At 37.3% G+C, this 25,387-nt stretch overlaps 1 pseudogene; it reads right to left on the bottom strand.

Moving 5' to 3' along the window:
- Positions 1–14,105: 14,105 nt before the first annotated feature.
- On the bottom strand, positions 14,106–14,809 carry LOC101152265 (small ribosomal subunit protein eS8-like; annotated as a pseudogene).
- Between the last annotated feature and the right edge of the window lie 10,578 nt (positions 14,810–25,387).

Raw genomic sequence — 25,387 nt, 5'->3', positions numbered from 1 at the left:
CCTTCAGTTAGCAGGTTGGAGGCTCTAGGGTCCTGCTGCAATCCAATCCATCTTAGTCTTTACTGTGGCTTGGTACTACCTTTTGATAGTTTTCCATTTCAGTTTATATATCCATGGGGACCATTCTGGAATCTCAGTTTATGGGGAACTTTCAAGGACAGGAGCAGCAGTTCCAGTAATCTCTTGTTGCCTGTTTTATTGATCTTATACCGACAGAATAGGCCAAGAGACTATTTGGGATTCAGAGACTCACCCTTTGCCTCTTCACTTCTCAAAGTTGATTACTATTTTTCTGTCTTGGTTCACTCCTTTCTCCATGTTTCCCCAGTTTCTCCAAAAGATGAGAACTTTAGCCTACTCCTTTTGAGAACAGAGGGTTTATGCAGAGGCTGGGAGGCAGTTATCAAACAATTTATACTGAAGTCCAGTCACTTCCACTCTTATTTCCCTGATCCTAGCTAGTATCATCTTGTACTTGATTGTTGCACCACCTTTTTGATTGACGCTGTTGCTTTTACTATTGCTTTCCTGTAAACTGTTCTTAACACTGGAGTCATAGTGAGCTTAAGTCAGATCATGTGACTCTTCTGTTCAAAAGCCATTAATATCTTTCCATCTCTTCAAGAGTAAAAGCCAAAGTCTTCACAGTGATCTGCCCATCTGTCCCACTGCTGCTTTAACCTCGCCTTCTTCACTCTCTACTTCAAAAAGCTCTGAAGGACTGTTCTGCCCCAGAGCCTTTGTACTCACTGATTACTCTGCCTGAAATATACTTCTTTCAGATGTTTATTTCCTTTACTTTCTTTTAGATCTATGCTCAGTATCACTTATCAGAGTTTTTTCACTGGCCACCTCTTATATAATACTCCCTCCTATCACAGTTGCTCTTATTCCCTATATTAGTTATTTATTATTGAATAACAAATTACCCTAGACTCAGAGGTTTAAATCAATAAATATATATTGTCTCCATTTCTGTGGATCAGGAATTTAGTAGTGGCTTAGCTGAGTGATTCTGTTTAGGCCCTCTAGTCATGTTGCAAGCGAGGTCAGCTGAAGAAACAACTATAAGTCATGAGTGGGGCTGAAAGATCCACTTCCAAGTTATCTCACTCACATGCCTGGAAAGTTGATGCTAGTTTTGGTTGGAGGTCTCAGCTTTTCCCCATGTTGCTCTTTCCATAGGACTGCACAAGTCTCTTCATGACATGAGGGCTTCCACCAGCATGAGTGATCCGAGGCCAGAATAAAGGGAAAGCTCAGTGTCTTTTATGACCTAGCCCTTATCATTTCTGCAAAACCCTATTGGTTATATAGGTCATCTCTTTTCAGTGTAGCAGAGGACTACACAAAGGCATGCATACCAACAGGCAAGAATCACTGAGGATCATTTGGGAAGCTGACTTCTAAATCCTTCATATTCTACTTTATTTGTCTACATAGTTCTTAATTTCAACTAACTTACTATATATTTATTTTTAATTTGTGATTTATTTGCTTTTCTTCACTTGTCTCGTTTATGCCCAGCACCTTGAAATTTTTTATTTGAATTGAGTATTATCAACACTGCAATCAGGTTTTTGTTTGAAAATAGAAAATATCCACAGTTGGGTAACTTTGTTAGGATAATTATACAGGGATTAAATAATAGAAGAATGTCCATGCTGTGTACACCTGAAACTCTGTAGGAAATACTTTGCTACTCCTTCATCAATATAGACCTAGAAATTGCCAAAAATATGGTGGCATTGACTTTTACTCCTCCATAGCCTATTCCCAAGCTCCTTCCAAAGAATAGTCTCTTATGCTTTATTAACAAAGAGAAATGGATTTTTAAATCTTGTCACCCTTAGTAGGCCTCCCCCACCCCCATTAATAGGGTTATTTTGAGAATTAAATCAGTTTTATGAATATTAGGAGACTCTCTGTCTCTGAGTGTCTATTATGTCTTCAACTTCTTTGAAGAAATTTGATTTAATTTTGGAATATTAAGGTTTTTGGTAGCTACTAGATGTTCATGTGATCCTAGCTGGTTTGTCAGAATATCAAGCTGTAGGCACAGGCTTTTGATATGGCCTGGACTGAAATCCCTGCCCAGTAAGGACAATAGTAATAAACTGAACCAGTAAAATTTTATGTCTTGGGACTGGGAGTCATGCTTCCTTAGGAGGATGCATCAAATCTCTCTCAAGGTCTCCATATTGATTTTCTCAAAGAAATCTCCACTGATTCTGCTGTTTAGACGCACCCCTGCCCTCCCCGTCACTGAACTATATAACCTCTAAGCTTCATTTCAGCAATAAGTTATTTGTTATTTGATGAGAATCAAAAGTTTAATGTGGGCTGGGTGCGGTGGCTCACACCTGTAATCCTAGCACTTTGGGAGGCCAAGGCGGGAGGATCACTTGAGCTCAAGAGTTCAAGACCAGTCTGGGCAACATAGTGAAATTTTGTCACTATATATTTAAAATAAAAAAATTGAAAACAGTTTAATGTGGTCCAAAATCACCTGACTTCAAGATTTTAGTAAAGATTGTTTCCTGATGAGAAATTGGTAGTTAAGAAAAAAAATAAATATAAAAGAAAAACGAAATATATACCTGGAGGTAGCTTACCTGCTATGGAGTGTCTATATAGTATTTTATGAATCTGCCTCTTCTCTAGAAGGTGAGCATCTTAAGGGCAGAAGCTAGGATTTACTTTTGAGATATGTGCCTATATAGCGTTAGGGCTGACTCAGCATATCTCTTGGCGAGAGAATCTGGGAGCCAGTGGAATTCTCCCCTCAACAGCTGGATTCTCCAGCCTGTAGCAGATAATGGAGGGCTTGATGGGATGCAAATGAAACAGTGCGGGCTTGGTTAGTTTTTCAGAACGAGTAGGGGCTGAGAGGCTAGAATATAGTTCGTTGATGCTACTTTGAAATGCATGTTAATGTGCTGATTCACGTCAAAGATAAGTTTGGCTTTATAAATAGTCTTTCTCTCTCTCCCAGCAAATAGGCTAGAAAAGATGATTCTCTGACAGGAATGATACTCAGGACTAGGAACCTCCTAAATGATGGGGCCTATTTAGTTAATTATGGGGCCAATCTGTGAATGTGTTGCTAGAGGCTTGGAAATGAATACTTTCCCTTGTAGTAAAGGAGCAGTAGATGATGGTTTCAGCCAACTTCAGCTCCGTCTATGAAGAGCCCACACTTCCCTGGATAAGCAGCCCAACTGTTGGGTCTCTTTAATAATTAGAGAAGCCACTTGTTGGTCAGAGCTGACAAGAAAGAGTAGGGAGCAAATAAAGGTAATTTTTTTCATCTCTTTCATTAGAGAATGTTCGTGTATATAAGTATGTTCTAGGTTGAGAGTCAGAATCATGTTCTGAGTGAGGCATTGGGAGGGTTCTACTTCAAGAACTCTGAAATTAGCTCACAGTTTATCATATGGGACTCTAGTTCTGTCTTCTGTTCAGAAACTTTTAAAGGAAATAATACAAACAAAAATTTCTACAGGACTTATGTATTCTAGAAAATTCTACATTTGGAACACATGAAATCAATGCAACGAATTAAACTGTTTTGTGCAGTATCTAGTCATTTATTTCTTTTCACTACCTTTTACTCAATACTTATATCTTAGTCCATTTGGACTGCTATAACAAAAATACCATGAACTGAGTAGCTTATAAACAACAGAAATTTATTTCTCACAGTTTTGGAGGCAAGGTAGTCTGAGATCAAGGTGCCAGCAGATTCAGTGTCTGATGAAGGTCTACTGTCTAGTTCATAGGTGATTTCTTCTATCTATGTCTTCATATGGTAGAAGTGCAAGGAAGCTCTTTGGGGCCTCATATATAAGTGCACAAATCCCACTCATGAGATCTTAACCCTCGTGACCTAATCACTTCCCTAAAGACCCCACTTCCAAATACCATAATACTGGTGATTAGGTTTCAACATATCATTTTGGGGGACACAAACCTTCAGGCCATAGGAACCTATTAGGTGTGATAAGAAGCTCTACTGGTCCTGTATCCAGTTCCCAAGTTCTATCAATTTTGTTATCTGAGGTCAAAAAATATGAGTGTTTGTATTCTGGTTACATATTTATATAACCTCAGAGTCTTCATTTGTAAATTAGTACCTACTTCATAGGAATGTTGTAAATAAATAAATGTGTTAATACATGTTAGATATTTAGATCAGTGGCTGCATACAATAAGTGATTTTTTAAAGTTAGCCAATTATCTCTTGAACCTGTCCTATCTTTATTTTCCTTGTTCCCTTAACTTAATCTAGGATATTATTTTTTTTTTCTGGATTGCAGTTCTCTCCACTAACCTCCTAGCTTCTAGTATTTCTCCTCTCAGATCCCTTTTCTACATAGTTACCAGGGTAATTTTTCTGAAATGCAAGTATTACCATGTAACTCTCTTGGTTATTTTTTTTTAATTTTTTTTTTTTTATTATTATACTTTAAGTTTTAGGGTACATGTGCACAACGTGCAGGTTTGTTACATATGTATACGTGTGCCGTGTTGGTGTGCTGCACCCATAAACTCATCATTTAGCATTAGGTATATCTCCTAATGCTATCCCTCCCCCCTCCCCCCATCCAACAACAGTCCCTGGTGTGTGATGTTCCCCTTCCTGTGTCCATGTGTTCTCATTGTTCAGTTCCCACCTATGAGTGAGAACATGCGGTGTTTGGTTTTTTGTCCTTGCAATAGTTTGCTCAGAATGATGGTTTCCAGCTTCATCCATGTCTCTACAAAGGACATGAACTCATCATTTTTTATGGCTGCATAGTATTCCATGGTGTATATGTGCCACATTTTCTTAATCCAGTCTATCATTGTTGGACACTTGGGTTGGTTCCAAGTCTTTGCTATTGTGAATAGTGCCACAATAAACATACGTGTGCATGTGTCTTTATAGCAGCATGATTTATAATCCTTTGGGTATATACCCAGTAATGGGATGGCTGGGTCAAATGGTATTTCTAGTTCTATAACCCTGAGGAATCGCCACACCGACTTCCACAATGGTTGAACTAGTTTACAGTCCCACCAACAGTGTAAAAGTGTTCCTATTTCTCCACATCCTCTCCAGCACCTGTTGTTTCCTAACTTTTTAATGATCGCCATTCTAACTGGTGTGAGATGGTATCTCATTGTGGTTTTGATTTGCATTTCTCTGATGGCCAGTGATGATGAGCATTTTTTCATGTGTTTTTTGGCTGCATAAATATCTTCTTTTGAGAAGTGTATGTTCATATCCTTTGCCCACTTTTTGATGGGGTTGTTTTTTTCTTGTAAATTTGTTTGAGTTCATTGTAGATTCTGGGTATTAGCCCTTTGTCAGATGAGTAGATTGCAAAAATTTTCTCCCGTTCTGTAGATTGCCTGTTCACTCTGATGGTGGTTTCTTTTGCTGTGCAGAAGCTCTTTAGTTTAATTAGATCCCATTTGTCAATTTTGGCTTTTGTTGCCATTGCTTTTGGTGTTTTAGACTTGAAGTCCTTGCCCATGCCTATGTCCTGAATGGCATTGCCTAGGTTTTCTTCTAGAGTTTTTATGATTTTAGGTCTGGCATTTAAATCTTTAATCCATCTTGAATTAATTTTTGTATAAGGTGTAAGGAAGGGATCCAGTTTCAGCTTTCTACATCTGGCTATCCAGTTTTCCCAGCAGCATTTATTAAATAGGAAATCCTTTCCCCATTGCTTGTTTTTGTCAGGTTTGTCAAAGATCACATAGTTGTAGATATGCGGCATTATATGACATGTTACAAGGCATTTTCCTCTCTAACCTTAATCTTCTGTCTATTCTTCCCATTTTTGTCTTTCACAATACTGAAAGCATTTCAGTAACCCCATTATAACAGACTCTCTTTTGCTTCCATTATTCCAATATATTCTTTTCCTTCTTCCCCAGCTGATGGGCATCTTTCAGACTCCTTCTTAGGATTCCCCTTCTATTGATGGCCTTCTGCAAGCTTCCTTAATCTGTGCCTGAGCTAATTACTTCTTCCTCTGTATTTTTTCTAATTATCAATTATGTCTTTTTTAAAATTTCACTTAGTCACAGTATTGTGGCTGCACATGAGAGTAGGATAGTTGTTTCAGTAAGTATCCAAGTAGGTGACTGCACACTCTTCTCAGGTGGAGGGCAATACTATTTGCTTAGAAAAGCAGTTGTCTGAAATTAGAGATCCAAACCTCACTTATATTAAAATAGCTGTAGTTCTGAGATGTGTAGTCTCTGAAAGGGGAACAATTGTAGAAATATTTATTTATACCCTATGATGGTTTAGAAGTGTGATTTAAAGTGGCTATTGTGAACTATGGAAGTCAAGAAGGTACTAGTAAAAAAGTGGAATAGGATCTTTTGTTTTATTGAGAATATTCAAGTAATAGAGACTTTTGGTTGCACTCCAATTCCATTTGTCTCTTCCTGAGTATGTGTAATTAGAGTCCTATAAGAAGATGATTAGGAAGGATCATAGAAAAATATTTGAAGAAATGTTGGAGGGCATTTAAAAATGTGATAGAAATTAAAAGCAAGCTCAACAAAATGCAAGTGGAAAAAAATTGCAGGACATCATAATCAAACTGCTCAAAGCCAGTGATGAAGAGAAAATCTTAAAAGTAAAAACAGGAAAAAAGACATGTTATGTAATAAGGAACAGAAATGAGAGTGACAACAGATTTCACATGGGAAACAATGCAGGTCAGAAAACAGTGGAGTGACATTTTTAAGGTACTGAAAGAACAAAAAACTGTAAAGCAAGAATTCTAGAGCCAACACAAATATCTATCAATAATGAAAAAGAAATGACTATTTCAGACATAAAAAGCTAAAATACAACAGACAAGATCTGCAAAACATATCAAAAGAAAAGTCCAGATAGAAGTAAAATGAGAGCAGATAGTAATCTAGCTATACAAAAGATAGAAGACCACTGGAAATGTTAAATATGAGGCTAAGTATAAAAACATTTGTCTTATTTTAAAAATGAATTTAAAGGATAATATACTATTTAAAACAATGATAATAACAATATAACTATATAACACATGTAGAAGTAAAATGTATAGTGATAGTACAAAGTCCAGAATAGTATACTGCTGTAAAATCCCTTTACTATGAAGATGTGGTGTAATATTAACTGAATGTTGACTATAATAATGTAAAGATCTATACTAAACCCTAAATCAACTACTAAAGGAACAAAAGAAAAAATATATATAGCCAATGCTGTAGATAACAAAGAATCATAAAAATATTCAGTTAATCCAAAATAAGGCAAAAGGGGGAAATAAAAAAGTATGGACAAATTGAAATCAAGTAGCAAGATGGCAGCCTCTAAGCTAATACACAATAATCACATTAAATGTAAATGGTCTAATCAGCCCAATTTAAAAAGCAAATATTGCCATATTGATAAAAAGTGATACCTAATTATATGCTGTCTGTGAGAAACTAACTTTAAATATAAAGATGTGTAGGTTAAAAGTAAAAGACTGGAGGGCAGTATATTATGCCTACATTAATCTAAGAAAGCTAGAGTGGCTATATTAATACCAGGCAAAGTGAATGCCATGTGCTATTTCTAGAGCTAAAGAAGGTCATTTCATAATGATAAGTCAATTCATAAAGAGTACATAACAGAGCTAAATATGTATGCAACTAATAACAGATATTTTAAAAATATGAAGCAAATATTGATAGAACTGAAAAAATACACACAGCCACAATATTAATCAGAGATTACAACATCCTTGTCTCAATAATTGGTAGAACAAGGAGAAATAAGAAAATAGAAGACTTGAAACAACACTACCCCCATCTTGACTTCACCGACATTTATAGAAGTCTCCACTCAACAATATGGGCAAATGTTATTTTCAAGTGCACACAGAACATTTACTGAAATAGACCATATTCTTCACTCCCTAAAAATGTCTCAAAGTATTCAAAAGGATTTAAATTATATAAAGTGTGGAATCTGACTGCAAGGGAATCACATTAGAAATCAGTAACAGAAAAGTATTTGGAAAATTTTCAACGATTTGAAAACTAAGCAGGATCTTTTTTAAATAACACAATGGTCAAAGCAGAGTTTATAAGGAAAATTTTAAAATATTGTGATTTGACTGAAAACTAATGCAAGGCATATCATAATTTGTGTGATACCACTAAATTGGTGCTTTGAGGAAAATTTATTACATTAAACACGTATTAGAAAAGAGAAAATTTTCATTTCAATGCCCTAAGCTTCTACCTTAAGAAACCAAAAAAATAAGAATTAGTTATACCCTGCAGAGAAGTAATGGGAAAAAAATCCTAAGTGCAGAAATAAAGGAAATAGAATTTAGGAAAATAGAGAAAATTTGTAGCCTGAAACCAAAATTTGATTAGAGAAAATCAATGAAGTTGTCAAATCTCTGGCTATATTGATCAAATAAATAAAGAGAAAAGGCACAAATTACCAATATCAAGAAAGAGAGGGTCATCTCTATAAATCTTAGAGACTTTAAAAGAATATGGGAATATTAAAACAACTTTATGAATACGCTTGATAATTAGATGAAATGAGAAATTTCCTTGAAAGACAAAAATTGCCAAAGTCCCTCAAGAGAATAGATAACCTGAATAGCCCTATGTTTTTTAAAGACACTGAATTTATATTTAGCTATATTTACACAGACACACAAACACATGCACAAATAAATAAATGCCAAGCTCAGAAAATTTCACTGGTGAATTCTACATTAAAGAAGCAAACAATAGCAATTTTACACAAATGTCTCAAGAAAACCAAAGAGAGACTATTTCTCAACTCATTCCATGAGTTCAACCCTTCCCTAATACCAAAACTAGACAAAGGTATTACAATAAAAGACAACTGCAGACCAATATCTCTCATTAACACAGATTTAAAAATTAAAAATTTTAGCAAATGGAATATAACAATATGTTGAAAAGTCAATGCATCATAATTAAGAAAGGTTTATCCCAAGAAAGAAGGCACAGTTGGTTTAGTATTTGAAAATTAATCAATGTAATTTACCATATTAACATTTTAAAAATAAAAATTGTGTGATCATCAGAATAGATGTAGAAAATGCATTTGACAGAGTCCAAATTCATTCCTGATAGAACTCTCAGCAATCTAGAAATAGAACATTTCTCAACCTAATAAAGGACATATATGTGCTCCCACTCAGACAGCACAGCATGTGGAAACTCACATCGGGAACTTTTGCTCCAAATACTACCACAGGAACATACCAGGAAACCCAAAAGAATTCACAGACCATTTGAAAGAAGTGGCTTGTCACTGCAAACTTCATGAGACAGCCAAAAAACTATGAGTTCCCAAAGTGTGAGAGGTGGAAAGTCTACCTTCAAACACACATCCTCACTGGGGAACCTGAAAATCCAGATCACAGGAGAAGGATATAACCTTACCTAGAGCTGAAATGGATTTAGAGAGCCAAGCGAAACATAAAAGTAGAAGAAACTGCAAGAAGAGCCCTGTAGGCACTCCTGGTACCTAGGGAAGCCATTTCTGACTTTATCTCACAGGTGTCGTTAGGGAGGGCTGCCAGTGGGATTGGGGAAAGACCACAGGGAAAAGGAAACTTCCAGTGAACTTTATAATAATTTTGACTGAATGTAAATTTTCTAGGGCAATATCCAGGAGTGGAGGGGCAGTGAATGGGAAGTGCAGCACAGAAGCTTTGGCAGGTGGGGAGGCCAAACCCTGAAAGCCCTGCTTGCTTTCTCTCAGTGAGGAGACTTGTCGCCTGAGGCAAGATATCAGCCCTGCTCACCAGCTGCCTGGCTGTAAGCTCAGCACTTTTGGTGGGGCACACTGGGAGTGAGACTGGCCTTGCTGACTGTGTGGGAATTGGGTGAGGCCTGTCACTGTTTGTTTTCCCCCAGTTCCCTGGTGACCTGTATATGCAGCAGAGGCAGCCATAATTCCCCTGGGAACATAACTCCATTGGCCTGAGAACCACGCCCCTATCCCCCACAGCAGCCATAGCAAACCCCTCCCAAGGGGATTCTGAGCTTAGATATGCCTAAGCCTGCCTCCACCTAATGGTCTTTCTGTACCTGCCCTCGTAGCCAAAGACAAAAGATATAATCTCTTGGGAGCTCTATGACCCCACCAATTGCCTAAGAAACTCAAATACTTATCCAAGTGACCTTAGGACAAGCTTGTATCCCCCCTATACTACTGCAGCTGATGCTGTCTTGAAAGCGCCACCTCCTGGCTGGTGGCCAACCAACTCAAGCCATTACAGCAACTCATAAAAGAAAAACCATGCTCCAAGAAAGGAGATAACAACAGCTATTTCCACTGCCTGCCACATCCTGGCTAACCAGAGGTCCTGAGTCTGACCACATGACAACTTCACTGCTAGCACAACCAGCATTTGAGAAATCTGGTGCACTAAACAAAACTACAGCCAAGGATCCTCATAGAGTCCACATCGTTCCTCTGCTACCTCCACTGGAGCAGGTGCTGGTAACCATGATTGAGAGACCTGAAGATGGATCACATCACAGGACTCTTTGCAGACACTTCCCAGTACCAGTCCAGAGCCTGGTAGCTCTGCTGGGTGGCTAAACCTAGAAGGGCAATGACAATCACTGCAATCCAGCTCCCAAGAAGCCCCATCCCTAGGGAAAGGGGGAGAGCACATCAAGAGAGTACCCATGGGACAGCAGCGCTTGAGCCCCAGATCTTTCCTTTGAAATAGCCAAATGCGAAGGAACCAGAAAAATAATTCTGGTAATATGACAAAACAGGGTTCTTTAACACTCCCAAAAGATCACACTAGCTCACCCACAATGGATACAAACCAAGAAGAAATCTCTGAATTGCCAGAAAAAAAGAATTCAGAAGCTCAGTTATTAAGCTACTCAGAGAGGCATAAGAGAAAGATGAAAACCAACTTAAAGAAATTTTGAAAAATGCAGGATATGGACAAAAAAGTCTCCAGAGAAATAGACAGCATAAATAAAAAACAAGGACAACTTTGGGAAATGACACACATTGAGAAATACAAAATACACTGGAAACTTTCAACAATAGAATCGAACAAGTAGAAGACAGAACTTCAGAGCTCAAAAACAAGGCTTTTGAATTAATCCAATCCAACAAAGACAAAGAAAAAAATTTTTAAAAATGAACAAAACCTCCAGGAAGTTTGGGAACTATGTTAAACAACCAAACCTAAGCATAATTGGTGTTCCCAAGGAAGATGGGAAATCTAAACGTTTGGAAAACGTATTTGAGGGAATAATTGAGAAAAACTTCCCTGGCCTTGTTAGAGGTCTAGACACCCAAATATAAGAAGCTCAAAGAGCAACAGGGAAATTCGTTGTGAAAAATCATCACCTACGCACATAGTCATCAGGTTACCTAAAGTCAAGACGAAGGAAAGAATCTTAAAGAGCTGTGAGACAAAAGCATCAGGTAACCTATAAAGGAAAGCCTATCAGATTAACAGCAGATTTCTCAGCAGAAACCTTACAAGCTAGAAGGGATTGGGATCCTATCGGCCAGGAATTTTGTATCCAGAGAAACTAAGCTTTATAAATGAAGGAAAGATGAAGTATTTTCCAGACAAACAAATACTGAGAGAATTTGTCACTATCAAGCCAGCACTACAAGAACTGCTAAAAGGAGCTCTAAATCTTGAAACAAAACCTTGAAGTACACCAAAATAGAACCTCCTTAAAGCATACATCTCACAGGACCCATGAAACAGTAACGTAATGAAAAAAAAAAAAAAAAACAAGGTATTCAGGCAACAACTAGCATGATGAATAGAATAGTACCCCACGATCTCAATACTGATGTTGAATGTAAATGGCCTGAATGCTCCACTTAAAAGATACATAATGGCAGAATGGATAAGAATTCACCAACCAAGTATCTACTGTCTTCAAGAGACTCACCTAACACATAACAACTCACATAAACTTAAGATAAAGGGATGGAAAAAATATTTCATGCAAATGGACACCAAAAGTGAGCAGGAGTAGCTATTCTTATATCAGACAAAATGGACTTTTTAACAACCATTAAAAAAGACAAAGAGAGACATTGTGTAATGGTAAGAGGACTAGTCCAACAGGAAAATATTACAATTCAAAATATATATGGGCCTAACACTGGAGCTCCCAAATTTATAAAACAATTGCTACTATACCTAAGAAATGAGATAGTTGCCGGGGACTTCAGTACTCCACTGACAGCCCTAGACAGGCCATCAAGACAGAAAGTCAACAAAGGAACAATGGACTTAAACTATACCCTAGAACAAATAGACTTAACAGATATTTGCAGACCATTCTACCCAACAACTGCAGAATATACATTCTTTTCATGAGCATGTGGAACATTCTCCAAGATAGACCACATGATAGACCACAACCAGTCTCGATAAACTTAAGAAAATAAGAATTATAGCAAGTACTCTCCCAGGCCACAGTTCAATCACTAGAAAACCTAGAGGAGATGGATAAATTCCTGGAAACGTACAACCCTCCTAGATTGAACCAGGAAGAAAGGTCATACCTTAAGGTAATAAAAGCCATCAGTGACAAACCCACAGCCAACATTATACCAACTGAGGAAAAGTTGAAAGCATTCCCACTGAGAACTGGAAGAAAACAAGGATGCCCACTTTCAGCACTTCTAGTCAACGTAATAAATGAATTCGGTAAAGTTTCAGAATACAAAATCAATGTATGCAAATCAGTAGCACTGCTATACACCAGCAGCAGCCAAGCTGAGAACCAAGTCAAGAACTCAACCCTTTTTACAATAGCTGCAAAAAAAATAAAATACTTAGGAACATACCTAACTAAGGAGATGAATGACCTCTACAGGGATAAGTACAAACACTGCTGAAAGAAATCATAGACAACACAAACAAATGGAAATGCATCCAATGCTCGTGGATGGGTACAATCAGTACTGTGAAAATGACCATGCTACCAAAAGCAGTCTGCAAATTCAATGCCATTCCCATCGAAATACCATCATCATTCTTCACAGAACTAGAAAAAACAATTCTAAAATTCATATGGAACCAAAAAAGAGCCTGCATAGCCAAAGCAAGACTAAGCAAAAAGAACAAATCTGGAAGTATAACATTACCCAACTTCAAACTATACTATAAGGATATATTCACTGAAACAGCATGGTACTTATATAAAAATGGGCACACAGACCAGTGGCACAGAGTAGAGAACCCAAAAATAGAGCCAAACACTTAGAGCCAACCAATCATCTACAAAGCAAACAAAAACATAAAGTAGGATTTTGGGATCTCTCTGTACCTTCAATTTATCTGTAAATCTAAAATTATTGAAAATAAAAGCATATTAATAAAATTTAATTTGTTACTTATGAAGTACAGAAGTATTAGAATTATTTATATAGACATACAGATCAATAGAACAGAATTCAAATTCAAGAAATAGGTTGACATATATGGTCAACTGATTTTCAACAAAGTTGTCAAGGCATTCGATGGATCTTTTCAACAAATGGTGCTAGGTCAATTGATTGGATATAAGCAATAACATAAAATATATAAAGAAAGTCTTCACACCATTTACAAAATTAACTCAAAATGGATCACAGACCTAAGTGTAAAAGCTGAAACTATAAAACCTCTAAAAGAAAATATGGCAGAAAAATTTAAAAATCATGAATTAGGCAAAGATTTATTAAGTAAAACACAAGAAGCATAAAAAAATTAATGTTACATTTTATCAAATTTAATACTTTTGGTTCTTCAAAATGTTACAAAATTAAAAGTCAATCTAAATATTGGAGAAAATATTTGCAAAATATTTACAGATGGTCCTTCACTTACAATTGAGTTACATCTTGATAAACCCATCATAATTCGAGAATATTATAAGTCAAAAGTGCATTTAATACCTTGGCAAACCCACTGTAACATGAAAAAATCATAAGTCAAGCCATTATAAGGCTAGATGCTACTTGACTTATGATAGGTTTATATCTTGATAAACCAATCATAAACTCAAAAAAATCTTTTTTTTTGGGGGGGGGGAACAAAACAATAAACACCTTTATTACATGGGTGAAGACAAAACAAGGATTTATTTGCCTTTCCGGGCCTTGATTTTCCTAAGGTAGAACTCCAACTCTTTGCCCTCTAGCACATAGCCATCTGCTCAGCCACACTGTCCCAGCCTTGAAGCGATGCACGCAAGAAGCTTGCCCTGCTGGAACTGCTCTTCCAGGAGACTGCTGATTTTGGCATTCTTTTTCCTTTCATCATATTTCTTCTGAATTTATTTAGATCGCTTTTTGTTTAAAATCTCTTCTTCCTCAGGAGTCAGCTTGGCTCCCATCTTGCGGCCCAGGGGCAGCACGTAGTGGGACATCTTACCACTGTCGGTACGGTGTGCTGTCGATGAGCACGATGCAATTCTTCACCAGGGTCTTGGTACGAATCAGCTCGTTATTAGATGCATTGTAGACAACATCGATGATCTTTGTTTTACGAGTACAACACTCTGAGCCCCAGGAGAAATTCCCCACGTGCAACCTCAGGGCACGGTATTTCTTGTTACTTCCCTGCACATGGACTGTGTGGATGCGGCGGGGGCCAATCTTGGTGTTGGCAGCTGGGCGCTCCAACTCATACTTCCGCTTCTTGTGGTAGGGCTTTCTCTTGCCCCCGGTTTTGCGGCGCTTTTGCCAGTTGTCCCGAGAGATGCCCATCGCTCGGCGCTGGCTGGAAAGAGAAACCGCCCAAAAAAATCTTAAGCCAAAGTCTTAAGTTGGAGACTGTATTCAATAAAGGAATAGTATCTAGAATACACAAGAAATTCTTACAACTTAACAATTAGAAGACCTCAAAATAATCAAGGCTGGGTGTGGTAGCTCTCGCCTATAATCCCAGCACTTTTGGAGGCTGAGACAGGCAGATCGCTTGAGTTCTGCAGTTTGAGACCAGCCTTGGCAACAGGGTAAAACCTCATCTTTACAAAACATACAAAAAAATTAGCCGGGTGTGGTGGTGCATGCCTGTAGTCCTAGCTATTTCAGAGTCTGAGGCAGGAAGGTTACCTGAACCTGGGAGGTGGAGGTTTCAGTGAGCCAAGATTGAGCCACTGCATCCCAGCCTGGGAGACAGGGCGAGACCTTGTCTCAAAAAAAAAAAAAAAAAAAAATCACTGAAAATTGAGCAAAAGATTTGAAAAGACACTTTAACAAGAAGACATGCATATAGAAAGTAAGCATAAGAACAGATGTTGAACATTATTGGTCGTTAGGGACATGTAAAACAAAACCACAATGACATACCACTATATTTCCACTGAATATCTAACATTAACAAGACTGAATATACCAAGGGTTGGTGATGATGTAAAACAGCTGAAATTCTCATTCACCAATATTAGTAATTTTAAATGGTCATTAAAGTATGTAATTTTAAATAGTCTAAGTAGTAATTTTAAATAGCTTTCATTTTGAAAGTCTTTTTTTGAGGTGTTATGCACATAACATAATGCTTTTAAAGTGTACATTTCAGTGGCATTTAGTACATTTACAATGTTGTGCAAGCACCACCCCTATGTAGTTCCAAAACATTTTCATGACCCCAAAAGAAATTCTCAATACTTGTTATATTCCCTTTTTAAAATTATAGCTATCTTTGTGGGTATTCAGTAGCAACTCTTTGTGGTTTTAATTCTTCCTGACATTAAAACAAGTTAGACATACATCTACCATATCATCTAGCCATTGTAACATTATACATTTACTCTAAAGAAATGAAAGCATTTGTGCTCACAAAGGCTTGTACATGAATGATCATGTTTTATTTGCAATAGCCCAAACCTGGAAACAACCCAAATGCCCATCAATCAGTGAATGGGTAAACAAATTGTGGTATGGTTATATAATGGAACCACTGAGCAATATGGCTGAATTTCAAAAATGTCACTGAGTGAAATAACTCAGAAAAAGCCAATTTATAATTCTAATAATGTAAAATTCTAGAAAAAGACAAACCATTCTATGGTGACAGAAAGACCATAATTTGTTCCCTATGGATTTAGATTTGGAGATTAAGAGAGGAATGGATTACAAAGGGACAGGAGGTAGCTCTAGGGAGTGATGGGTATGTTCACTATTTTGATTGTGATGATATTTTCACAGGTATATACAACAGTCACCAGATTGTCCACTTTATACACAATTTATTGTACATGAATTATTCAAAAACATTGCCAATTTAAAAAACTCCATAATTTCTACATCAAAGGAGGGAAGAGAATGGAGAACTCAAGCCTTCTCTTATTCTGTCTTAGAAGTATGAAAGGTCATTACTATTCACAGTTCATTGAGAAGAACTCATCATGTGTTCCCACCTAACAGCAATGGCACTGGTAATGTAGGAAGCACATGGCCATTCAGTGAGCTATAAATACCTCAGTCACAGTTATAGTAGAATCTAGACACCTCCAAGGCAATTATTGGGAGATACAAAAAATTGATATTAGTCAAGGAATGTATTTAAGTTACAATATCCTTGGAATGTAATAAGAGAATCCCTCTGAAAATTTAAGTGAGGTTAGATAAATTTTGTCCATAGATGTGCATCCTTCTTTTTCATGAATGTTGCTGAGGGATAATTTTCCTTGAGTATCTTATGTTTCTGTGTATCTTGCAAGCAGAATAACTAACTCTTCTTTTTCTGGACTATCTCTTTAAAGATATTGGTATAGTGAATATACCTGGAAAGATAGAGTGTCCCACTCTAAAGCAAAGGTAAGCTATGCTTACTGTCCCTTATGAAAGTTGGGTTCCCTAAGCTCAGGTTTTATCTCCTGTAGTGTAATCCACTGTATGTCCAGGCATCCATCTGGGCCAATTTGTGTTGCCTTTGTGGGACCTGGAGCAGGGGGAAATAGTGTAAAATATGCTGGTACTCTGGCTATTGTTACTGCTGTAACAGTCTGTCCTTTTACTCTACCCTAGTGTTGTGCTTTCTTTTGCCAGCATCTATGAGACTGCTTTGGTCTAAATTATTACCTTGGAAGTAGGATAGAATCTCAGACCTTTCATGATTCTTGTATAATAAACACAGTTGATGTATAACCAAAATGGTTGATAAGACCTCTAAAGGTTCATTCATTTAATATAAGTATAAGTTACAGGCCTAATATATGTGAGATATTATACCAGGTATTAGAGAATAATAAAGCTGGACAGGCATGGCCTTTATACTAGGATTATTTACAGTCTAGTTGGAAGACATGCATGGAAACAACAATGATAATACAGTAGCAGAACCATTGTAATAAAATGATAGACAAAAATGCAATAAGACTCTAAGGAGTAAGAGGAGCCCATTCCACTGGCAGAAGTTTTACATTGAGGAGATAGTGTTTTAACTGAAATATGTACGATAAATACAAGTTACCCTAATGGTCAAAAAGAGAATATGAATTCTAGGCAGAATAAAAGTCTTGAACAAAAGCCCGGAGTTATGGCCTGTTTAGGGAACTGCAAGTTGTTGAGCATGACTGAAGTTTTAAGTGCCACAGAGGATGAATGGAGAAAAGGGTGGCTTGAGAAATAGTGACAGCACTGTGAAAGTGTATTGTGGTGACTATAGTAAATAATAATGTATGCTTGAAAATTGCGAAGACAGATTTTAGAAGTTCTCATCACAAAAAGTGATACATATAAGAGGTGAGGGATTATGTTAATGAGCTTGATTTAATCATCTCACAAGGCATACATCGAAAAATCACATTGGACATTATAAATATGTATAATTTTATTTTCCAATCAAAATAATAACAATGAAAATAAAGTGGTTTTTTTTTCAATCTTGTAGGCCACACAGAACTATTTAAGTGCACTTTGAAAAAATAACAAAAATAGGCCCCGCGCGGTGGCTCATGCCTATAATCCTAGCACTTTGGGAGGCCAAGGCGGGCAGATTGTCTGAGGTCAGGAGTTCAAAACTAGCCTGACCAACATGGTGAAACCCCATCTCTACTAAAAATACAACAAAATTAGCCGGGCGTGGTGGTGGGCGCCTGATATCCCAGCTACTCGGGAGTCTGAGGCAGGAAAGTCACTTAAACCCGGGAGGCAGAGGTTGCAGTGAGCGGAGATGGTGCCACTGCACTCCAGCTTGGGTGACAGAGCGAGACTCTGTCTCAAAAAACAAACAAACAAACAAACATAAAAACCCAAAAATAATTTGTGGTGATAAGACTCTCAAGAGGGTTTTAAGGAGCAAATCTTACTCTTTCTAGAATAATGATTTACTGAATTACTATGATCATCCTCCTTTCCATATAAGGTCATTCTTTTATTGATGTTTAGAATAATTTTCTTCTTATAAATAAATAAGTTATCTGTAATATTGCATATAGACTTAAAATTGATATTTAAGCCAGTTTTTAAATTGCAGTTACATAGCCAAGCTGCAACAGAGCTATATCCTTAAAAGTGAGTTTTGTTTATTACAGTCAAAGCTAATGAGGAAAGACAAGATTTTATTAAACAGTAATTATATTAATTCTTTTGTACTAAAGAGGCATGATCTTTTCTATTTTTATGAAAATTTTTTCTTTTATGGAAGACTATTCCGTTTAATTTTTATATACAGTTTTGATGAAATACATTTGGACCCCTTCTAACATACTTCTGAAAAGACTTAAATTGAAATACAGTTGGCACTCCGTGTGAAAAGTGTGTCATCTGTGTATGTTACATAGGTTACCTTAAACTTGATGGTTCCAAAACAGTATTTACATATTCTTGGAAGATGCGATGGGCACCTTTTTCCTGAAGAATAGGGTTTTCCTTGTGGTGAGACAGAGTTGAGTATGGGAAATCTAGAGCATATATTTGTTAAAACATCCCTGGTATTTGCTCAGGCACTTGCCAAGTTTGTTGAATGAGACACTGTCTTTTGTTGTTACTGGAATTTATAAAGGTAAGGCAGTTTTCATCCTATGTAGCTGCTCACCTTTTATCTTTTTGTTGTTGTTGTTGTTGTTGTTACTCTGGAAAAACAAGTAAAGAAAAAATCTATGAGCAAAGTAGGGAAAGGCACATCTTACAAACGTGGACTGTAGGTAGCCATGTTAGAGTAACAGAGATGATGCCACAGTAAAGTAGTCTTTTACATTATAGTGTGAATTACCAAATCTCAAATAATGGCTCAACCTGGAGCTTTACTTACCTCTAATTAGAAAATAGCCAACCTATTGTGATTTTAAGAATGCTACACAGGCTTCCCAACAAGCAATATAGTTTTCTAAGTATTTATTGGTATACTGGTAGAAAACTCATTCTACAATTACAGATAAAATTTAAGGTACAAATTCCCCCAGGTGAGGGAGCGCATATACTAAATACACTGTATTTGAAATGCATTATAAAATCAAATGTTGTTGATAGAGATTTTTGAAAAGGTTAAATCACTTGAGTACCAGATGTATGAAGGGGAAAAGGATTTGGAAGATGAAATGAAGAGTAGTGATTCCAAAGACAAATGAAATTAAATTAGCTAATACTTACTGAGTGCCTGTTGTATATCAGGCATCTAAGTTCTTTGAATGGGCCGTCTCTTAACCCACCCCAACAACCTTACGAGACAGGTACTATTCTTATCCCACATTTTAGAGATGTGGCAACTGAAGCACAGAGAGATTAAGTTACTTTCTCAAGGTTATATAGTTGGTAAGTTGTAGAGATTCTGATTCAGGCAATCTGACACTAATGCTGCACTCTTAACCATCATACTATACTTCATTGTATCACAATGCTGTGCAATAGTATGTGGATTAGAGCTACCTGCATTGCATGGAGGAGTTGGCCCAGCAAGCTACAGTCAATTTACCACAGAAGTGGTAGGGTAAATAACTGTGTGTGTGTGTGCGTGTGTGTGTGTGTGTGCGCACGTTTGGTGTAATATGAGATGACAGGAAATTTGTTTTTTTTTTTAAACCAATTTCCTTTATCTACTAGCACTGTAAAAAAAAAAAAAAGAATTCAGTAAATGTTTGAATGAATCCACAACTTAAGCATCAGTTTGTAGTTTTGGATCATAAATGTAGACATTGTCAACATGCTCACTAAATTTTTTATTTCCCCACGAGCAGTACCTTAAGCTGTTAGTCTTACACATCTCATAGAAAGGAGAAGGGAGGGAAGCCTGGTGGAAAAGCTCTGGATAGCTGAGAGAGGGCACCCCGTGAAGGGGGAGAGATTCTTTTATTCCATCTTTTCTCATTTTCTCTTTCATTAGGGACAAAAACAGTCAGGTTATTAATAATTTGAGTTTTCAGCTTTTCTATTCCTAAATTTTCCTTTTCTTTACCATGAAGATTCTTTTTCTTTAACATAGGAATGGATTTGCCTTCTACTTTGCCCCTTTAATGCAAGAAGAGTGAGGAAACACTACCAGTATGTTGAGATGTTTAAGAGCTCAAACTTTTTTTTCATTGTCAACTTTTTTTTTTTTTTTCTTTTTTGAGACGGAGTCTCTCTCTGTCGCCCAGGCTGGAGTGCAGTGACGCGATCTCGGCTCACTGCAAGCTCCGCCTCCCGGGTTCACGCCATTCTCCTGCCTCAGCCTCCCAAGTAGCTGGGACTACAGGCGCCCACCACCACGCCCGGCTAATTTTTTGTATTTTTAGTAGAGACAGGGTTTCACCGTGTTAGCCAGGATGGTCTCGATCTCCTGACTTCGTGATCCGCCTGCCTCAGCCTCCCAAAGTGCTGAGATTACAGGCGTGTGTCACTGCGCCTGGCCTGTCAACTTTTATTTTTGTTTCAGGGGCTACATGTGCACGTTTGTTATATAGGCAAATTGTGTGTCACTGAGGTTTGATGTATGAATGATCCCATCACCCAGGTAGTGAGTGTGAGCGTAGTAGCTGATAGTTTTTCAATCCTTGCTTGCCTCTCACCTTTCCTTCTCTAGCCATCCCCAGTGTCTATTGTTCCCATCTTTATATCCATGTGTACTCAATGTTTAGCTCCCACTTATAAGTGAGAACATACGGTATTTGGTTCTCTGTTCCTGCATTAATTCATTTATAATTATGGCCTCCAGCTCCATCCATGTTGCTGCGAAGGACAGGATTTCATTCTTTCCTATGGCTATGTAGTATTCCATGGTATATATATACCACATTTTCTTTATCTAACCCTAGATTGATTACATATCTTTGGTATTGTGAATGGCGCAACGACAACATCATTCTTCCTGGAGTTAGAAAAACTGTTCTAAAATTCATATGGAACCAAAAAAGAGCCCAAATAGCCAAAGCAATACTAAGCAAAAAGAACAAAGCCAGAGGCTTCACACTGGCTACAGTAATCAAAACATCATGGTATGGTAGAAAACAGACACATATACCAATGAAACAGAAAATAAAGCCACACACCTGTAACCATCTGATTTTTTTTTTTTTTTTTTTTTTTGTGACGGAGTCTCGTGCTGTGGCCCAGGCTGGAGTGCAATAGTGTGATCTTGGCTCACTGCAACCTCTGCCTCCCAGGTTCAAGCGATTTTCCCTGCCTCAGCCTCCTGAGTAGCTAGGATTACAGGTGCACACCACCACACCTGGCTAATTTTTTTTGTATTGTTAGTAGAGATGGGGCCTTGCCATATTGGTCAGGCTGGTCTCGAACTCCTGACCTCAGGTGATCCACTCGCCTCAGCCTCCCAAAGTGCTGGGATTACAGGCATGATCCACGGTGCCTGGCCAGCCATCTGATTTTTGACAAAGTCAACAATAACAAGTAATGAGGAAAGGACTCCCTATTCAATAAATGTACTGGGATAGCTCACTAGCCATATGCAGAAGAATGAAACTGGACTCTTCCCTTTCACCATATACAAAAATTAACTTAAGATAGAGTAAATATTTAAATATAAGACCTCAAACTATAAAAATTCTAGAAGAAAAACCTAGGAAATACCATTCTGGACATTAGCCATGGTGAAGAATTTATTGCTAAGTCCCCAAAAGCAATCGCAACAAAAACAAAATTTGACAAGTGGGACCTAGCTAAACTAAAGAGCTTCTGCACAGCAAAAGAAACTATCAACAGAGTAAACAGAAAACTTAAAGAACGGGAGAAAATATTCACAAACTATGCATCTGACAGAAGTCTAATGTCCAGAATCTATAAGAAACTTAATTCAAGAAACAAAAAACAAACAACCCCATTAAAAAATGGGCAAATGACATGATCAGACACTTCTCCCAAGAAGACATGCATGCAGACAACAAACATGAAAAAATGCTCATCACTACTAATCACAAGAGAAATGCAAATCAAAACCACAATTGAGATACTATCTCACATCAGTTAGAATGGCTACTATTAGAAAGGCTAAAAACAACAGATGCTGGTGAAGTTGAGGAATAAAGGGAACATTTATGCACCGTTGGTGGGAACGTAAATAAGTTCAGCCACTGTGGAAAGCATTTTGGAGATTTATCAAAGAACTTAGCATTTGACTTAGCAATCCCATTACCAGGTATATACCCAAAGGAATATAGATTATTATACCGAAAAGAAACATGTACTTATATGTTCAGCAATGTTTTGTAGTTCTCCTTGTAGAGATCTTTCACCTCCTTGGTTAGAGGTATTCCATGTGTATGTGTGTGTGTGTGTGTCTGTGTGTGTGTGTCTATTGTAAGTGGGATTGTATTCTTCATTTGACTCTCAGCTTGGACATTATTGATGTGTAGAAATGCTACTGATTTTCATACATTGATTTTGGATCCTGAACCTTCGCTGAAGTTGTTTATCAGTTCCAAGAGCCTTTTGGCAGAATCTTTAGGGTTTTCTAGGTAGAGAATGATTATCTTCAGCAAAGAAAGATAATTTGACTTCTTCTTCTCCTATTTGGAGATCTGTTGTTTCTTTCTTTTGCCTAACTGTTCTGGCTAGGATTTCCAGTCCTGTGTTGAATGGGAGTGATTAGAGTGGACATCCTTATCTTCTTCCAATTCTTAAGTGCACTGCTTTTAGCTTTTACCTGCTCAGTATGATGTTGGGCCTGGGCTTGTCACAGATGGCGCTTATCATTTTGAGGGATGTTTCCTTTGATGCCTAGTTTGTTGAGGGCTTTTATTATGAAGGAATATTGAATTTTATCAAAATATTTTTCTGCATCTATGGAGATGATCATGTGGTTTTTGTTTCTAGTTCTGTTTATTGGGTGAATCACATTTATTGATTTGTGTATGTTGAACCAGCCCTGCATCCCAGGAATGAAGCCTACTTGATCATGGTGAATTAGATTTTTGGCGTGCTGCTGGATTCAGTTTGCCAGGATTTTGTTGAGGAGTTTTGCATCTATGCTAATCAGGGATATTAGCCTGTAGTTTTCTTTTTTGTGTTTGTCTTTGCCATATTTTGGTATCAAAGCAATACTGGCTTCATAGGATGAGTTAGGGAGGAGTCCCTCCTCCTCAATTTTTTGAGTAGTTTCAGTAGGATCGGTAACAACTCTTCTTTATGTTTGGTAGAATTCAGCTGTGAATCTATCTGGTCCAGAGAAGAGTCCAAGCTTTGAATCAAACTTGATTTGGAATCCTGACTCTATCACTTGGTAACAGCATGCTCTTGAGCAAGTTGTTAAGAACTCTATACCTCATTTTTATCTTCTACAAAACAGGTATATTTATTGGGAACATTCATAGCTGTACATAACAAAACTTCCAGTTGTCAATGGGTTTATTTTTCCCACCACTAAGAAATACAATGGTAAGCAGCTGCTGATTTTGGTGCAGTAACTTGAAGATTTCAGGGTCAGCTTTTCTGCCTTTCTCTAGGCCATTCCCTAATTATTTTACCTCATGGTAACAAATTGATTGCTGTGCCTCCAGACATTTCATTTTGTTAAAGGCAGGAAGAAGATAGAAGTGACAGTAATAATCATTGCTGTCTTATTTTAGTCAGAAAAGCAACATCTTCCTCAGGAACCCAGATTTTTTTATGCCTCATTGGCTAGAATTGTGTGACATGGCCACTCCTAGCTAAGGAGTAAAGGAGAACAAATATTTAGCTCTCCCAAAGGGGATCTCAAAGGCTGTTGGGTCAGCCAAATAACTATATCACAAAGGAGAATCTATTTCATAGGTTAAGTAAAAATTAAATTAGATTATACTATATAAAGTAATATTTCTATGCCTGATATATAGAAAGTACTTAATAAGAGCTGGCCCTAGTTATCGTTGTCATTCTGTATATTTCAATTACCACTATCAAGAAAGGTAACAGATCTTCCCATGTCATAGCCCCTTTTATTTTGTGTCCTATCTTATGTCTGACTACTTTTTTTTTACCCTCAATACAATAATAACTGTTTCAGCAAAACGCACTGCTTAGAGTTCTCATACAAACCTTTCTGCTTCCCCTTTTCGTCTGCCTACCCTGATCCTCTACAGCGCCCTTTCCATTCTCACTGACTTACGTAGCTCTGACTCAGCCTCTAAAACCTGCATAGGCTTCACTTCTCTGGCAACTCCCAGCCCCCTTACAAATGGGATTAATGTCCCTCTTCAATGTCCCTCAGGCCCTGAGTGTATCACTATCCTAGATTTTTACAAGTGTATGTAGGAATTTTTTCTTTGCTAATGGCCTTCTGTGGCAGAATCTAAATTACTTCAGATCTAGAGGAGCTTTCCTTTGTATCTTGGTGTTCACTAAATAGTTGGCAGTGAGTACACATTCATTAAGCACTACTGGGAAGTCATGTTGTATTTTTTTTTAATCTTCATTGTCCCCCCATTCCAAGCTCTTCATAAATGTCTTTCTCATCTTGCCTTTTTTTCTCACCTTTCTCAGGGGATTAATGATCATCTTTTAATGAAATGGTAATCAAACCATGATTTATTCTGGTGTTTGAAAAGTAAACATTTACTTAGCTTGAGCTCTTGCTGATTCTGACTGCCAGTAGTAAGGAGTTAAAAATGGAAACTACATAAACTATCTAGAGAAAGAATCTCTGTTCTGCAGGTTTTCTGATAGCTCAATTGCCATGGAAACAGCTTTTCCCTGGTGTTAGCTCATTAGGGTTTTTTTTTTTCCTTAAATAATTTGGAGGACAGCCATGTTCCACAGTAGACTACTTCATGGGAAAGAGCATACTTGTCATCCCCTTCCTTATGCTTAATTCTGTACCAAACAGAAAGCAGCTATCCTTCAACGTAACATAACCTATGTTAAAAATTCACTTATTATAGCAGGCAATCCATTTGATTTTTTTTTAAACTCTTACTGCTAGAGAATGTATATGAAGTAAGAACAGGAATACATTTT

The sequence above is a fragment of the Gorilla gorilla genome, chromosome 19 (genome assembly GCF_029281585.2).
Source record: "Gorilla gorilla gorilla isolate KB3781 chromosome 19, NHGRI_mGorGor1-v2.1_pri, whole genome shotgun sequence".
Taxonomy (NCBI): domain Eukaryota; kingdom Metazoa; phylum Chordata; class Mammalia; order Primates; family Hominidae; genus Gorilla; species Gorilla gorilla.
The sequence above is the reverse complement of the archived record's forward strand: the minus strand, read 5'-3'. Positions and strand labels throughout refer to the sequence as shown.